Genomic DNA, 19,710 nt, shown 5'->3' on the forward strand with positions numbered 1-19,710 from the left:
GTTTGTGACATGTGAAAATTATATGAAATTCAAATTTCAGTGCCCATAAAGGAAGTTTTATTGGAATATAACTATGCCTACCTATTATGTATTGTCTAAGGCTGTTTTGTTTCCCAGTGGCAAAATTGGAGTAGCTGTCACAGAGACTGTATGGTCTATAAATCATAAAATGTTTAGTCTCTGGTCCCTTACATAAAAAAATTGTTGACTCCTGATATAACAGAACATCTTTCTGACTCAGGTTAGAGAGGGATTTCTTAAGTCATGAAAAGCATTAGTGAAAGGAAAAAACTGATGAATTGATTTATGGTAATACTCACCCTGGATGGAGATTGGGACAGGGCGAGGAAGACAGAAAAGGAATAATGACATAAAGAGATGATATTTAAATTGAACTCTGAAAATTTTTAGGCACACATCACTGTTTGTGGAGCTCTTAAAATCAAAGCCCAAAACACATGCAAAGAGTATAGATGACAATTTGTTTCTTAAAAAGACCATTTAAATGCATAGTTACAGATTTTCTTTTCACTTTAAAGAAAGATTAGAGGTTTTCTTTATTTTACTACATAAAAATTGTAGTAATTGTCAAATTTTTCAGAACTTAAGAACAGATTTTATGTCTTTGCCATTAACACTACTGTGCGCACTGGATTGCTCTTTGCCAGGCAGGATATCTTGCTGCCTGGTATCTTCGAGAACTAACCTAGGGATTCCTCAGTATGACCTCATGGATGAACATCCCATCTTAAACCTAGAAAAAGAAAAATTGCCAGGAAATAGTGTCGGTTTGTTCAGGAATTTGGAAATACCAGGGATTCCTTTGTAAACCAACAACGATCTATTTGTCATGACATACATCTTCTAAAGAGTTTGCAGTTTTGTCTTCCACCTTTAAGATTCTAACTGGGATTTGATTTGATTTTGTGTATAACTAGATGACCAATTGCCTTAGTGGCAATTATGGAATAGTTCCCTTTCTATAGCCTTCTGTAAAGTCTGCTCTGCCATAAATTGAGTGAAATAATTTTATGAAATCAATCTCATCCTTTGACTCTGATGTATTTGTCTTTTCCTTTGTCAGTAGCCCACTGTCTTTATTACTGCTGCACTACAGGAAATCTCTAGATTTTGTAAGCATGTCTCTATGAGCTTATTATTATTGTTATTGTTATAACTGTCTGGGCTCTATGTGACCCTTTGAGCTTCCACATTAATTTTATTTTATTTTTTATAAAAAAGATTTTACTTATCCATTTGACAGAGAGAGAGAAAACACAAGCAGGGGGAGGGGCAGAGGGAAAGTGAGAAGCAGGACTTGATCCCAGCACCCCAGGATCCGACTGGAGTGGAAGACAGACGTCAAACCAATTGAACCACCCAGACGCCCCCGCATTAATTTTAGAGTGATTTTGTCAAATACTATCAAGAACCCATTTGGAATTTTGATCATCATAGCTTTGACCTTTACTTTTTTTTTATCTTTAATTTTTTAAAAAATATATTTATTTATTTGAAGGAGAGAGAGAGCATGAGCAGGGGGAAGGAGTAGAGGGAGAAACAGACTCCCCACTGAGCAGGGATCCTAATGGGGGACTTGATTCCAGGAGCCCAGGACCATGATTGAGCTAAAGACAGATGCCCAACAGACTGAGCCACCCAGGCATCCCAGCTTTGACTATTTAAACCAGTTTGTAGATGTTGTCACTTTTGTGATATTAGAATTTCCTGTTTTCTTTAAAAATTTTTATCATGAAAAATTACCCACCGCCCAACTTTAACAAACATCAACATTTTAACATACTTGATTCATCAATCCTCTAATTACTTTTGCTGAAGTATTTCAAAGCAAGTCCCAGAATCATGTCACTTCAATCCCTAAATATATATGCACCTCAAAAAGTGGAAAGAATTATCTCACATTACCCCCATGCCATTACCACATCTTACATAATTATAAATAATTTTTATTATGATCTAATATTCAGTTTATATTCAAATTTTCCCAATTATCCAAAAATGTATTTTTTGTAGTTGATTTGAATTAGGATCCAAGCAAGGTACTCTCACTATATTTGGTTAGTAGATCTTTTAGTTTCTTTGTAGTGTAGAAATGGTTCTCTCTCCTTTGGTTTTTCATGCTGTTGACTTGTTGAACAAACTGGACCAGGTGTCCTGAGAAACTCTGCATTTGGCACATTTCTTCCTATGATGTCCTTTGACTTGTTTCTCTATCTGTAGAATTTCCTATAGAATGGAATTTAGATGGAAACTTAGAATTAGTCTTAAATTATTTTGGCCAGAAATACCATAGATAATTCTGTATATTTCCAACACATGTAGTATTTCCTGTTACATCCCATCAGATGACATATCATGCCAGGCCATCTCACTTCCATGTTACTAAGATTGCTGTATAGGTGCAAGTGGTGATAGCTTGATGATCCCTTTATTTCACAGTCTCCCATCAACCATTAATCTAATGTTATTACCTCCATTGATGACCATATCCTAAATCGGTTAGTTCATTAGAATTTGTAAAAATGAGCCACTGCGTGGCTCAGTGGTTGAGCGTCTGCCTTTGGCTCAGTTGGTAATCCGGGGATTCTGGGATCAAGTCCTGCATCAGGCTCCCCACAGGGAGCCTGCTTTTCTCCCTGCCTATGCCTTTGCCTCTCTCTCATGAATAAGTATATAATTAAAATCTTTAAAAAATTGTAAATGGCAATTCTCTAATTCCATCATTTTACCTGCATTTATTTGGTATTTTTGATGAATAGAATGACCTGTTCTCATCCACCAAAGATACTTGGTTACTCTGAGATAATTTATCCAAGAAAGGCAGGATAGAATGCATAATTATTCCCCTTTTATTATGAATTTATGGAGTAACGATTCCATGCTCCTACAAATTTCCATAGTATCTAATAAGTTCTGTTTTACTGTCCATCTGTTCCTCCCACCTTTTTTTTTAAAGCATTCATTATGAACTCATTATTAACTCATATGTTTGTATATTTTACCAAATTGCCAGATTTGGTCTATCAGCCATAGTCTGTTGGTCCCTGTTCTAGATGGAGGCTACTCTGGGGGAGAATAGCACAAGGTCCCCAGTTGATCTACAAAAGGTACCCAGCATGGGGAAGAAATAATAAGACTTGTTATTTCAAGCCATTGAGATTCTCTTTCAAGTTACAGCATAACCTAGTCCAATCTGATACACTAGTGTTGTATTTAATGGTAAGGCAGCAGTGAAGCACTAGGAAGCAAGAGTTAATGGAAAGAGAAAGGAAAAGGGAAGCTGAGAAAGGACCAGGAGTTTGGACTGAAGTTGTTAAAAAGCTCATTAGAATTTTGACAGATTATTCCTTTTTTTCATCTGGACTCCATATAATCATCTGCCTGTTTGTGCATTTAACAACATATCTTCTACTCTTTCTGGGATGTTGGAATGTTGACTGTCTCAAAGATTTTTTTTTTTTTTTTAAAGAAAGTCATAGAAGGATTTTTAAGTAAATCTGAAAACTGCGTCAGAAAGTCATGAAGGCCAAAATAAGGAACTCTGTTAAGAGACATTCCATCAACAAAAATATCTCTTCTCTTCTCTGCCATGGCAACTCCAAAATAGTAAAGAATATGTAATATGCAGTATCCTGATTTGAACCAGGATGCTGAGAATTGTGCAGCCAGCAAGTGTCTATTTTGGTGGCAAGCAGGGGCAGATTCTGAAGACACCAGCACTGATCCTGTGGCAGTGCTTGAGCTTTCCCGTTTGTCAGTGGCAGGATTCCAAGGATGCTCAACGTATCCACTTTCCAATGGCTTAAAACTGTATATTCACCTTGTGTGTCTTTGTGATTGTTGGAGCCCTGATTCTAACACGGTTGGTGTGTGTCAGAAAACCTTTTTCTTTGGACGTGCCGGAGCAGGAAAGAGAAGAGATGTTTGTGGTGATAAAGGTTGCACTTGTCAGAGCCTCTTGCCCTAGAAATGTTGGTGAGGAAGCAGTCCTTATTTGATCATTTTTAGGGTGAGAGAAATGAAAATAAGTTGTGTGCACAGGCTCTAATTCCCTCAGGGCAGCTGAGTGGGAGAGAGAGGCTCTTTGGAAGACCTACAGTTTATTCTTACAAAACAATGTAGCCTCTAAGAAGTTGAAAACATTTGGAGAAAGTACAGAAATGAAAAGCATTATTGTGTGAAGTTCAAAATCTCAAGGGAAAAAAAAAAAGGTGTTCTATAAAAGTTTCAGACTTTACTTTTTGCCTTGGAAATCCTCTGGCCTACAATAATATGATTTGTTTAAAATATAGCACTTAAATATTTAAATGTAGCAGGCCCTATGTGTTTAATTTCTTTGTTTAACTGATGCATAGTTTCCCAACTATGTAGTGACTGGTGTAAAGTGTTCTATATTTATGTGGTTCGGCTTTCCAGAATATTTGGATACTGGCCTTAAATACGTACAGTATCATTCCTTTGCAGCAGTGTTGACAATGCCCAAATACATGAATGTTATACCTCCATAGTCTCCTTTTCTGAATCACGGTGAACGGTGAGAAAAGTAGATTAAATGATCAAGTAGCTTATCAGAACTGCAGGGACCACAGAGAATTACAGAATTGAATTTCCATTTCACTAGATAGAAGGTCAGACCCCAGATAGAATCTTTTATTTATATTTTAAATGATGACTTTAGTCATAGGGACTCTTTATGCAAAATCAATATGTATTCTGATGGAATGATAGCCCTGTATTAGCATGAAACAAGAGCAAGGCTTTAAGAATTGTAAAAATAATCATTTTTTTATAGCTGCTTTTCTATCAGAAGCAGTGGGGAAGGAAGTTGTTGAAGAAAAAAGGAGTGAAATGTTACTCCGCAGTGAATGCTTTTATACAGAATGAATGTGCCTTCTAACAAGGGGTTGACTATACTGATGCCCCGTGGCACCAATACATTGTCTTTAAGTGTAGAAAAGAGAATGTGGATGCCACGGTCTGGTCATGACCCTGTGGATACGTGGAACCTCTCCTTGGGACTGACCTTCCCTGGACTGAGGTCAGTGGCAAGAATTTGGCCTTGGAGAAATCATAAATTGACAAGCAGAGAATATGAAAGAGCACATTTTCTATCAATCGACCTCTATTAGCCTCTAGGCAGAGTGCATATGTTTTAGGAAAAGCAACCCACTCCTGGGAATTGGGGCCCAAGGCAAAAATGAATGAAAGAGTAGTAAAACAGGCTAAGAGACAAAAGATGGCCAAGGAGAGTCTATATTATGAAGCACCTACTAACTTCCATAATGTGCAATGTTCAAACCAAGCATGATTTTTTAAAAAGATTTTATTTATTTATTCTTGAGAGACAGAGAGAGAGACAGAGACAGGCAGAGACACAGGCAGAGGGAGAAGCAGGCTCCATGCCGGGAGCCCGACGTGGGACTCAATCCCAGGACCCCAGGATCATGCCCTGGGCCAAAGGCAGGTGTTTAACCGCTGAGCCCCCCAGGGATCCTCAAACCAACCATGATTTTAAATGATACAGAAGTTCCCAAGATATAAAGCATTTTGTGGTTTTAAGACCTCTTAGGGGTCTGTAGATTTTCTAGTTCAAATAGTGTGATACGATGTTTCTGTGTGTTCTATCGGAGACCATTAATCCAAAAGATTCTGTGGCTTCCTAAAACACTCTATGAACAGTAGGAAGATCTGTTTCTTAAGAGACTGTTGGTTTTTGTTTTTGTTTTTTTTTTTTTTTCCATTCTGTGTTTATTATTGCTGATAGTCTAATTTTAGAGGAGACAAGGTTATGGGCTTGTGTTCCTAAATGTATTCCTCCCCAAATCCATATGTTGAAGCCCTAAACCCCAGTGGTTCAGAATGTGACTGTATTTGGAGATGGGACTATTAAAGAGGTGGTTAAGTTAAAAAGAAGTCGTTAGAGTGGGCCCAAATCCAATCCGACTGGCACTATTCCTTTTCAACTCCTGGCTAGGTCAACTTGTTTTATTGTAGAACCATCCCATTGGCTCCCAAACTTGGTGTGCGGATTAGAAGCATGGATTTTGTGTACAGGTTTGACCTTAATTCCAATCTTAGACAATCTGCTGGCTTTTGGTAATCCAGCCTACCCTCGCAATTTTGAACAAGACCATCCTAATCCCCCCGCGCCCCCCCTCCCCACCCCAAAGCCTGCCATGGGCGTGCTCCACACTCTGATTCCACCTTATATGTAGTAGATTAAGATCACTTTTCCAGAATGCTGCCTTAATTGACCTTCCTCCTTTCTGGTGTCACACGGCCATCCACAAAAGTCAATCTTAAGAAAAGAAAAATCTTCATCTTGTTGAAAGTTGGACGTTTGTAATCACAGAAGAGTTTTTTTTTTAACTCCTGCATATCTTCCTTCCTATGCCTTTAAAATGCAAATAATGGCTACAACTTCATGATGCAGAAATATGCAAATATTTCTGATGTTTCACAGTTGAATAGAAGCTCACCTTTCTCTGTTTTTTTTTCTTTTTTTTCTTTCTTTAGAATCCGTTCTTAGTATTAAGGCTGGTAAAGAATAGGTGGTCATTTTTGGATATCAGATTATCAGAAAGGCTCAAAGAATTAAAACTAAAAGCATCGCTTGGTTTCTTCTGGAATTCTGGTAAAGCAGTGGATGCTTGTTAAATCCAGGAGTTAGGTGGGAGGAGTATGCCCCAAAGTAATCACAGTTCATAAAGGCCTGAACTGAAACGCTGAGCTAGCAGGGCAGCAGTGACGACTCACAAACACATGTGGGTAAGAAATAGAACTTGTATAGTTGTTCCCCGACTGAAATTAATATCCATTTTGAGTGCTGGTTACCCAAAGCCCCTGAAACATCATCTAAGTCAATTCAGGGTTTCACCATCCCTTCCCCAAGCTTGTGGCCAATTTCTCTCATGGTTTATAGAGTATTGGTATAGCCGTGTGGAGGCTTTACATCTTGCCTTGGTTGTTTTGACCCATTCACTCAGGAAGATGCTCAGATGGACATTACCTCTCTGGTCCTGTTCATCAATCCTTGCAGGATGTAGCTAAACTATCTCTTGCTCAACCATAAGAGCCTCTTTTTTTTTTTAAATTTTTTGAGGGTTTATTTATTTATTCATGAGAGCCTCACAGAGAGAGAGAGAGAGAGAGAGAGAGTGCGACAGAGACAGGCAGAGGGAGAAGCAGGTTCCTTGCAGGGAACCTGATGTGGGACTTGATCCTCAGATGTGGGATGTACCCTCAGCCTAAAGCAGATGCTCAACCACTGAGCCACCCAGGCATCCCGAGAGACACTTAACTATGGAAAACAAATTGAGGGTTGATGGAGGGATGGGGGTGGGGGATGGGCTAAATGGGTGATGGGTATGAAGGAGGGCGCTTGTTGTGATGAGCATTGGGTGTTGTATGTAAGTGATGAATCATTAAATTCTACTCCTGAAACCAATATTACACTGTATGTTAACTAACTAGGATCTAAGTAAAATTTTGAAACAAGCAAAAAAATATACTGTCTCTTGCTCATGACCTAGTGAAGGAAAAGCTTTTGGTTGCTAGTTGTTCCCTCTATATCCATGGGATCTTTATGAGTTCTCTTAGCTTCTCTCTGCCTGTGTATTCTCTGTAGCCAATATGACTCCACTGGTCCTGCACCTTACTGAGCCCTGCATCTCAGAGACTCCATATAAGCTCTGAGAAAAGGAACTCCAAGAGTCTCATCTTCTACCTCCCTCACGCCTCTGCCCCAAATCCTGGATTTGGTCTGTGAGCAACGTCAGGGCACGAGACTCCTGTAGAGACCCAGAATCCAAATTCTCGTCCTCCGTTCTCTGAGTCATTATCTTTCTCAGATCTGATTTCCAAAGTGAGCCATAAACACTGCCTCTAGTTGATAGTATGATCTCATAAGGTTACTATTAATAGCACGTATTTATCCCCTAAGCTCTTTATTTAGCTACTTTTGAAGTTATAAAGCCCAGGTCCTAGAAACTAAAAAGTTACAAAATTTGACACTTTTGTTGTTTATTATTCTAAACTGCCTGAACTGCTGTCTAAATGGGAGAGTGGGTCATATGTGAAGAGAAAGTACAGAAAAAGGAAACCAAGCCAACCAAAATACACAAAATTAGTGATTTATAACAAAACTAGAAGAGTCCATGGAACTGAAACTTAACTATTAACTCCAGTCTGATAGGCAAAAGTTGGTTGCCGAAGCTCAGAAGATAGGCCAAAACCTACAGAGGCTATATATCCACCTATCTACCTACCTACCTACCTCTCCCCACCCTCCCACCCTAGAAAGTTTTAAATAAGCATGAATTAAAAATGAGGTGTAGTCATCAGTGGCAATGAGAAAGGACCAGAAGCAGGGCTAGCATGGTTTTAAAGATTCTTTAAAGGCAAGGACTTATTACCTCTGGTTTGTATTCAGGTCCTGTGGTCATGAATGAGGGGCTAGTTCTGAGTAGTAAAGGCAGGGAATGGCAACCAGATCAGTCTACAAATGTCAGCTTAGATCAGATATGACCTATAGCAACGCCAAGAATGAGTTCATTCTCTTAAACTCAAAACTTTATAATGACAATACAGTAGCCTGGGAATGACTGGAATCACACTGAAGAATAGATTTACAGTTTACACTGTAAGATCAGTGTGGCTCAGTGGTGATGAACACAGACACCCCCCCGCCCCATGTCCTCTATAGCTTAAGCTAGAAACTTACCAACTTTTTCATCTTGAGGAAATTTCACAGAACTCATTCATTCTGTGATTCTTATTGCTGTGTTGCAGCATTGTTTCTTTGGCTTCAGGAGCACTGAAGACTTCTTGCTTTTGGTATTTTTTTGTCCAAGTTTTGTGAGCACTACAATGGGAGATTGAGCTTCTTCAAGTCTATATATTGCATTTAAAAACAAAATATAGGGGATCCCTGGGTGGCTCAGTGGTTAAGCGCCTGCCTTTGGCCCAGGGCCTGATCCTGGAGTCCCAGGATCGAGTCCCAGGATCGAGTCCCACATCGGGCTCCCTGCATGGAGCCTGCTTCTTCCTCTGCCTGTCTCCGCCTCTCTCTCTCTCATAAATAAATAAATAAAATTTTAAAAACAAAAACAAAAACAAAACATAGTTGACCCTTGAACTATGCAGGGGTTGGGGTGCTGTCCCACCATGCAGTCGAAAGTCTATATATAATTTTTGACTCCCCAAAACTTAACTACTAATCGCCTACTGTTGATCAGGAACCTTACTGATAACACAATCAGTTAACATGTATTTTGTATGTTATATGTACTGTACTCTTGTGATAAAGTAAGCTAGAGAAAAGAAAATGTTATTAAGAAAAAAAAGAAAATGTTATTAAGAAAACTATAAGAAAGAGAAAATATATTTACATTATTGTATTTATTGAAAAAAATCCACCTATAAGTGGACCTGTAGAGTTCCAACCTCTGTTGCTCAAGGGTCACCTGTACATGAAAATATATGGACTTAGTGCAGTAGAGAGTTCATTTGGGAGCCAGATAACTGGGGTTACAACATGGACTCTGGCATGTTCTACATGTATCCTTGGGTAGCATTATTTTCTACAGTTCTCAGACTCCTATTTCCTCATCTATAAAAGAGACCAGTAACTCTTACCTTGAAGGTTGCTGTAAGAAGAGTTGATGACTATATTGCCAATATCCTGTGAGTGTCTCAAAAATGTTGATTGAGTTCAAACATTTATGTGGGATATAATAGTAATAACAATAATGAGTCATTTATATTAGTGTAACACATTTAGCTTCTATGAGCAGTACTTATGCACCTACAAAAAAATAACATTATCGGCAAAGAAAGAAGTGGTAGTCTTTAGTTGACAGATTTAAGTTTCTGGCTTTGTTTTATCGGTCTCATTTTTGGCCCTAACATGCAGTACCTGTCCTGATTATTATTATTATTATTATTAGTAGTAGTAGTAGTAGTAGTACCTGTCCTGATTAAGTGAGATGTCCATAACCTGCTGATTTCAGGGTGAATAAGTAATTGAAATTCTGAGCATACGTACATATACTTTCAACCTTCCTCTCTTCCAATGCCTTCCCTCAGGTATACTGAACTGTCTCCTGTCTTTAAAAACCCTCTCTTAAAAAAAAAAAAACAAACCCTCTCTTAACCTGAGACTGTCCATCCATTATTATTCTATCATACCAAATATATATATATATATTTTTTCCCGTGTCTCATCCTCCATCCAAATATTAAATCTTTGATTCTGTGTTTTAGAGTTATTTCTTAGATTACCTCTCAGACGTCAGGTAGTTGTAGGAACAGAAAGTAACTTAAATATTTGAAACAGGACAAAATTAAAAAATAAAGAGACTATATAAAGTACCCATGGTAATGCCTCAAATTTTGCATCAAGAAATAGAGGCTTTATATTATTTGTACGATTGATCCATAATTTCTGTCCCAATGCTATCAAAGTCTGTCAGCATTTATTGATTATCTGTCATGCAATTTCTGGCCCTAATTCAGAGATAAGAGAAAATATCCAGATAACATTATCCCTTGGGTCAGGGAAAACCAAGGAAGATAGGAAAAAAGAAAAAAAAGAAGAAAAGAGAGTAAGGGAGATCATAACTAGAGATACTATTTGGCTGTAAACCACAGAGGCCCAGTTGAGTTCTCTTAAAGCAAGGTGAGCTTATTCCAAGAATTCTGGGATATCTTAAACGATCCAGGATCAGAAAATATATTTGTTGCTTTGTAAAGAAATGGGAAGTTGTCAATAATTAAGAAATATTTGTTTTCTTATATTCTTGGTCTTGTTTTCACTTTCTCTAGTCACATGGCCTCATGTTTCTGCCTGTTTCTGAATGTCTGCGATTTCACTTTCTTCTCTCTGAAATCTGGTTCTTTCTGCTTCCTCATCAGTACAATTACATCCAAATGGCCACCCTGGTTCCTGACGCCACAGTACCTTTTTAATTTTAGCCGACTCCCAGTTTCTGGGACTCTTTAGTTCAAGTTCTCAAGTAAGGGGGGTTCTGGTGGGAGCCAGCACAAGGGTCAAATGTCTGCCAGTGATCCAATCAGCTGCTGGCCAAGGAACGGTGGCGTCATGTGATATAAACTGCTGGGACTGGATGGAGATGCAGCCTCAGAGAAGAAGGCATGGGCTGGATGAGCATCCTAAAATGTGTTGATGACAAGCATAAGCCGAATACCCAGGATGGTTTTAATTCACAGTATGGTTGCTGAGGAACAGTTTGGAAAAACAGCTTATGGTAGAGGTTCCAAGTGTGTGTGTGTGTGTGTGTGTGTGTGTGAGAGAGAGAGAGAGAGAGAGAGAGAGAGAATACAGAATTCTCATTATAGAAAAAGCCAGATCTAAACAGGAAGGAAAATAATCTTCCAGATACCAAAAATGGGTCTGAGAACAGAGGTTGTCCTAGGGCTGGAGGATGCAGATTGCTTAGACTACGCAGGAAAGTGAACCTTGAGGACAAGCCCTAGGGCGCAGGCCAGAGGAGGTCAGGGGTTCAGGGGTGCCTGTGGAGCAAGGGTGGCGCTTGTATGCGTCCTTGTAGAGGAAATCCAGTCTCCCCTGAGGGGCCCAGGTCATCCCAGCCCTTCAGACTTGTATGTGAAATATAAATGAAATAAATAATGCTAACAAAAAGAAAGTTAGCAGAACTAGAGACACGGGCAGAGCTGGGGTGGGGGAGGGAGAGGCAGCAAGAGAGGAGGAGGGAAAGCAGGGGAAAGGAAGGGAGGGAGAGATTGTTTGCTACTTTAAACTTAGACTAAGTACTGGGAAACTACTTTAGGAACATTAATCTTTTAAAAACGTACACCCAGAAATTCCCATCCAATAGGGTAAGTTAGCTGGGTCCTTGGCCTGTGTGTGCATGTTGTCCAGAAATGGAATGGGGATAAAGCGGTGCTATAAGAGATGAGCCAAGAGGGAAAGGGTTGGGTCCAGAGATGTCGTTTTTTGCTGGCAAAATTGCTCTCTTCTTTCTCTTTTTTAAACTCTTGGTTGGGTGGTAACAAAGACCACACTCAAGCTCCAATAATACACGAGTTGGGTGTCAAAATCCAAAATGCTGGTTTCCAAGCAGAACTTAGAAACATGGTCATAAAACGTTAGTACTGATTATTCCTGGGGAGTAGGACTGAACGTGAGGAGGAGTAAAAAGGGGGATGTTACTTTCTGTTTCATACTACTTAAAAGTGTCTGATTTTTAAAAAAAATGGAAAAAAAAATAAAAAAATGAGAAAGCATATTAACTTTATAAGAAAACAATATCTGTGTTAAAAATTCACAAAAATGCATAGTGACAGTAATAGTAGATGGCTAATATTTGCAGCTTGGTTGGAGTATTAGGTTTTTGTATTTTTTAAAGACAAAATGTCTAAGTTTATCCTGCTTCAAGAGCTGAAATGCTGCTTCTTTGCCTTCTTAAAAAGCGAATATTGGATTATTCAGTAACTTAATGATTAGGACATGTAGAGATTTATAGGAGAGGATACAAAGTTCAGTATCTTGCATTTTGTGTGAATTTCTGGTCTAAAATTGAAATGCAGTCTAATGCATGATTAGAACATAAGATGTTCTTTTAAGACTATGGTATGTGGCTCCACGATCCTGGAATAAGAATATGGAAAACAATGAAAAAAATAGGTTAAGTAGTAATTACTTCACCAAAGCTGATTGTTCTTAAGTATTTTAATATTAAATCGAGAAAGAGGTGATACTGTCTTACTATTATAATCATGGCACTGTTATTTCAAATGACTGGAAACCAAATCAAACCCAATATGTTGCCTAGCAACTGCAAGAAACAAACACTTTGTTTCTTAAGCTAACTGACATTAAAACATTACCAAAGATTCCTAAAAATACCTGCCTCAGAGTTCAGTTCTCAGTTAATCTTTTTAGTTCTCAAACACACTTTTTTTTTCCTGTTAGAACATGTGATATTAAAATTCCTAAGATGCACTTTAGTTATTATCCCAGTAATTCATCAACTTTTTTTTTCTATTTCAATCTTCAAATAATTTTAAGTTGCTTTCCTATTAATACTATAAAATGATAAGTTAAATGCCTTTACACATAAATAACTTAGCAAAACTTTTGGCCTAGAACGTGATTATAAGGGAGATGATGTAGAGCTGAAAATTTTTGGTGCTGCAGCTGGGTGCTGAAGAAAGAAGTGGTTCACAGGTGTCTTTTACAAGTGAAGCCCCATCGACTGGGTCCTCATCCTGCAGATCCGTGATTTATGCAGGAGGAGGAGGGAGTCTTTATTGCTCCATCACTCAGAGCAGGATTAGAAGAAGTATGTCTTGCCGATGAAGGCCTTGCCTAAATAGGAAATCTAGAAATCACCTAAACAAATGTGACTCCCTGGAGGGGAGTTAGTTTATACTCCTGCTATGAGAAATATCAGCCAGTCACTGGTTTTTGAAAATACATTTAAAATATTGAATACTCTAACAAGAACAAATTGTCTTTTGTCTCATTTGCTTCGGGATAAATGGAGATAAGTCAGGGAGGGAAGATATAACGTGGATAGAAAAATGAGTGCTGGGTACTTAAAGTCAGAGAAATAAAAATAATGATGCTAGCGAAAATTTATTAAGCATTTATTATGTGCTCAGTACTAGGTGAATGCCCTACAAACGTTTAATCCTCACAACTAAAAAAAAAAAAAAAATCCTCACAACTACACTTGAAGTAAGTAGGTCGCCGGAGTGACTCACGTCATGTGTGAAGCTCAATGGAGAGAAAGTATCTTGGCCAAGGTAGCCCATGGGCAGTGGCAGAGCCAGTTTCAAGCCTGAGTCAATCTTGGTCCCAAAGGTCTTGACCATGAGAGTCCATCTAAATCCCCATTTATCAAAAAAAAAAAAAAAAAAAAAAAAAACCATTTCTCGTTCGGTAATAGCTGATTGGCCTATATTATTCTGTTTTGAAATTTTTATTGAGATTGCCGGATAATCAAGAGCTTAACGAATTCCTGGGAACTAGCACATTTGTATTTCGCTGAATTTAATTGAGTGAAAGCTATAATCAACAAACTGAGTGTCATCTTCTACATGTAGGCTGGGTGCCAGCCCATCTTATTTTTCTCCTGTGTTTTATATGATTTTGTGTAATTTTATTCCCCTAGAGCTTAGCTCTGAGCCTTAAACATAAGTGCACAGTGAAAAATTGCTGAATGAGCAGGTCCCATTTATAGTTAGATCTTAACTGTGATTGCTTCTAGTAGTTAAGTCTTCCTGTGTGTTGCCTTTGTCAAGGTCTAGAAGTCGTAGCCGTGCAGAAGCGCTATGAATCACAGGAATATCAATCTGTCTGTAGTACTTTGAGGCTGTGTTAAGCACCATATATATGTTAGCTCATCTAATCCTCCCAATCATCTTGTTAGATGGGTACTAGCACCCCTATTTTATGGGTAAGGAAACTGAGGCAGAAAGAGATTAAGGAATTTGTCAAGGTCATAAAGTCTGTAAGTAGGGGAGCTAGGATTTGAACTCAGGCTATGTGGCTCCAGGGATACGGCTTTGAGAGGGCCAAGAGAAGGGGAATTGAGGAGTGGTACCGGGCTGCCCGGGAAACATCAAGTCGTCTGTCTCTTCTTTTCCTCTTCATCCAGTTGGTATTCTCCTTCATGCCTCACCCCTACTCTTTTCCCTCACTCCCAAGAATTAAACACTTGGGGCGACTGAATTATTTCTCACACAGACAGTGCTAATTAGCTGGACTACCAGGACAAAGATTGGGACTACAGGCTGCCCTGGAAACTGGGATTTTGAACCATCATAAATATGGTGTGCCTGCGTTTTGCTTATTTCTTTGTTGTTTTGAGTTATATGAAGTTATCAGACTAGAACAGGTGTTCCAACTTTGATTGTGCCAACCTCTATAGCAGGGTATTAAGCGGTTTCCAGTAGTTTGCTGTTTTTTTTTTTTTTTAAAGCTGCAGTGTATCACCTTATGCCTTTGTGTTTCACACGTACACATGAGTAAATCTGTGGGACAGTCTTTGCTGGGCTGAAGACACGCATACATGCAGCTTTGATAGACTCTGTTATATTATACTTCAAAGCAGTCTTGCCAATACTCACCCAACATGCATGGGAGCGCGTGTTCCCAAGTCACTTGCCAGTAGAGTCTGCAATAAATCATTTGGGTCTTTGCCCATCTGAGAGGTAAAAAATGATATTTCAATGTGAAGTTCATTTGCATTCTCTCATTTTTATTTCCCTTCCTATGAACTGTCTATTCATATTCTTCCCTATTTTTTTTTCCTTTTGGGTGAATGGCTTTGCTTTTTGACTTGTGTGAGCCCTTAATATAGTCCTTTGTGATACTTGTTGAAATATATTTTCTTCCTTTCTTTTTTTTTTTTTTTTAAAGATTTCATTTATTTATTCATGAGAGACAGAGAGAGAGGCATAGACATAGGCAGAGGGAGAAGCAGGCTCCATGCAGGGAGCCTGACCTGGGACTCGAACCTGGGTCTCCGGGATCACACTCTGGGCCGAAGGTGGCGCTACCTGTGGAGTCACCCGGGCTGCCCTGAAATATATTTTCCAAGTCTATCATTTGTCTTTCCATTTTGCTTTTAATAGTTTTTGCTATGCAGAAATTTTTGCCTTCTTAGAGTTGTATTTATTTGTTCAATTATACTTTTAGGTCTTGAGTCATACTTAGAAATTGTCCTACACTCTAAGGTTGTATGTTTTTAAAACACATCATGATTTCTTCTAATTTATTTGAAATTTATTTTGTGTACTGGAACTACAGATAGAATGAACTTGTTTCCCAGATGACTATCCAGTTTTCCAACATCAGTTATTAATCCAACTTTCACTACATACAAATTCTGGTATGTATTTGACCCTAATTCTGGGCTTTTCATAGTGCTCCATTGATTTCTCTGTCTAGTCATGTGCAGGTACTGATTGTTTTAATTATTATGGATTTGTAATATGTTTTAAATATCTGTTAAGGCTATTTCCTCCACTCTATGCCTTTTGTCCCCAGAATTGTCTTGTTTTTTCACGTTTATTTTACATATTAACTTTATAATTAACTTGTCCAGTTGTAAAAATCCTAGTTATTCTAATGAGGTTATGTTAATTTTAAATTATAGTAGAGAAAATTGGTGTTCTTATTACAGTATTCAAGAACATGGTATGCCCTTTGAACTGTCCAAGTTCTCTTTAGACCTCTTCTTAGTGTTTAAAAAATTCCCTTCATATGGATCTTGCAAATTATATTTATTTATTTATTTATTTATTTATTTATTTATTTATTTATATTTTATTTATTCATGAGAGACAGAGAGAGAGGCAGAGACACAGGCAGAGGGAGAAGCAGGCTCCATGCAGGGAGCCCAACATGGGACTCAATCCCGGGTCTCCAGGATCACACCCCAAGCTGAAGGCGGCATTAGACCGCTGACCCACTGGGGCTGCCTGCAAATTATATTTATATTTGTTCCTTTTTATTTTACTATTGCTATTATAAATGGAATTTTATTTCACTGTATTTCCTAATATGGTATTGTATGGATATGTGAAAGTTTTCTTTAAAGAATGGCTTACAGGGTCGCCTGGGTGGCTCAGTTGGTTAAGTGTCTGACTCTTGATTTTGGCTCAGGTCATGATCTCAGGGTCATGAGATCAAGCCCCCAGTCAGGTTCCACGCTCAGCACAGGGTCTGCTTGAGATTCTCTCTCCCTCTCCCTCTGCCGCTTGCTACCCCCCTCCCCACCAAAATAATCACTCTTAAGAAAAGAAGAATGGCTTACGAGCAGACGTATGCCTACCAAATTCAAAACCATATTTAAAACAAATTCTCTTTCCAGAAAAACCCTGTAAAGTTATAATTAAAGTTATTAGAATAGGGGGCAGGTGCCTGGGTGGCTTAGTTGGTTGAGCATTCCACTTGATGTTGGCTCAGGTCATGAATTCATGGGTCATAGGATGGAGTCCCATGTTGGGCTCTGTGCTCAGTGGGCATCTGCTTCAGATTTGCTCCCTCTGCCCCTCCATGCTTTCTTTTTCTCTTTCTCAAATAAATAAGTAAATCTTTAAAAACTAAAGCTATTAGAATGTACATGTTTATACATAACATACAGACAACATATTAGTCTGTGGGCTTGAATATTCAGATAAATATATATAAGGCTTCAATATCAAAATCATCACACATATATTATTATTTGTATGTTTCTTTAAACTACCACAGGGTTTTCTTTCCATTACAGTTAGGCTGTGAATTGTCTCAAATTTATTAGGAAGACTACTTTTTCAGCCAGCTGGTAGAGGCAAGAGAACACCGATTTAAATTTACTTCCTTGTCTTTTGTTTCTGTCTCCTCTCCCTTCTCAAGATATATCAGTGACATCAGCTGGTACATTCTAACTTCTTTCAAAAAAGTAAATAAATGAAAAAAAAAAAAAAGAAAACCAACCAACAGCCAAAAACATGCATTGTTCAAACTCCTTGAGTTCTTTTAGTTTCAGAGAAAAATTGAGGGAGTTCTTTCTCTGTGTTATAATCTTGTTGGATTCAGACTATATTTACTTAGTTTATTCTATAATTAAGAAGGGAGAAAGATTTTCCCTTTTGGTAACAAATGTGTTTTATCCCACATAATTCTGTAGTTATTATAGTGAAATAGGAAGAGTTGGGCGTTCAACCACATGGCCCCCTTCTTACCCATAGTTATCCCACTTGCTGAAACTGTTTTGCCATTCTCTTCAGTCCCTGTTGGGCTCACATGCCTCAGTTAAGATTTTCTTTTTCATTTTCCTTTCTTGGTGACTGTACCAACATGGCTACCAGAAGGAGAGGTGTTGACACATAAGTGATGTGTGAAGGCCGTTAGCTAGCAGTTGCCTATTGCTCACGTCTTCTTTTTTTTTCCCCCTGACTGAAGCCGGTTTTGTTTGATTTCTGCCCCAAATGAGGTTTTTAGAGTATGTGAGGAAAATATCTTTGGTAAGAGAAAACAAACAAAATGTAAAAAAAAAAGAGTTTTTCCCTCACCATCCAAAATCTTTGTGATGATTTTGTTTCTGAAGATAATTTTAGAAAGTCATCTCTGTACCCTGAGAACACAAATTTGTCCTTGTTCTTGACAGCCCAGAGTGTTCAAGATGAGGACTTCTCTAAACAAGTAGCTTAACATGAAATGATTATGAATGTTTGGAAATTCCATGCTGGATTTGTGGAGAGAAAGTGTCATTATCTTAGGAGGTGAACATTTTTGCTTGGACTGAATATACACTAATTCTTTCAAAGGATGAATTATCTTTCAGATAATAGTTCTGTATAATCGGTGGGGGTGCAAGTAGGATGTGATTTTCTGGCCATGTAGTGCCACAAGGCAGGCTTGGAAGTCAGACTTTGATGCAACTCTGGCTACATAACATGTAGAGATCATGAGTTTGGGAGTTTGGGTGCATCTCTTAATTTCACTAGACCTCAGCTTCTTCAATCATCTTAACTCTGTGTGTGTGTGTGTGTGTGTATGTGTGTGTGTGTGTTTGTGTATCTTGTCCCAGTGTGTTTGTGTGTGTGTGATGCATGATGTGTGTAAATGCTAGCTTTGTCCAATTAGCTAAGATATATAAAAGCACCAAACCAAGTGCTTAAAAAATAGTAGATACTATTTTAAGTTTAAAAACTGAGCATGTGAAGAGTGAATTATAAACATTAAAAAACCTGGAATGTGTTAAGTACCATCACAGAGTCAAATCAGTGGGCATTTAATTTGGTTACGTTGAGCTGTTAGTGACAGTGAGCTGTCAGTGTTATGAAGAAAATAATGTGGGGACCATCTCTCTAGGAGCAAAACTTTGTGCCATCTGTCTATTAAAGAGGAAGAATTTCCAATGATCAGTCTTTCTGAAACTACTGCTTCCATTAACCAAATAAAGGTTTTTATATTGTGGTGTGATAACAAACGTTGGCTGGACATGGTTTCACCAGGAATTTACTAAGTGTATGGAAATACCCAGTGTGGGCTCAGTTTCCTTCTCCAAGGAGATGGTTGTCTCGTTAGAGAAATCAAGATATCCATGAATAAAGCAATGAAACCCAGCCTTGTACTGAATTGAATTATGTATTGAATTCCAAAATGTGTTTCAAATGGAAAGGGTGCCAGAGCCAAATAGAAAGAGTGCCTGTCCAGATACTGTGAAGACCTACTGGCCCTGGTTGCCTGAGATGACTGTCCACCTTCTCTGCCTACTTCTTTTGGAGAGTAGCTCTTTGGCTACAATCACATGGTCCTGGGAGGAACTATTGATCTTTTTTTTTCTTTTTTTCCTGACTTGCTCCGTATACACTCCCAACCCTGCCCCCATCCAGGGATCGGTAAACATGTCACCCTCTTACTCAACAAGGATTGGTCATAATCAGGGAATGACTCTAGCCAGGCTAGATGGAGTACTTTCCTGAGTATCTTTTGAACTGGAATTGGGATTTTTTTTTTCTCTTTTTGGTGGTGAAGTTAGTAAGATATGAGCCTGGAGCTTATAATATCCATAGTTTCAGCTTCATGGACAAAATCTGATTTTGAGAAAGATGGCAATGGTCAGAGAAAGAGTTGGAGATACCAAAGAGAGAGAGAGAGAGAGAGAGAGAGAGGGGGAGTGAGGCCCTGGTTCCCCTTGTTGCTGA

Source organism: Vulpes vulpes, chromosome 10 (assembly GCF_048418805.1).
Source record: "Vulpes vulpes isolate BD-2025 chromosome 10, VulVul3, whole genome shotgun sequence".
Classification (NCBI taxonomy): Eukaryota; Metazoa; Chordata; class Mammalia; order Carnivora; family Canidae; genus Vulpes; species Vulpes vulpes.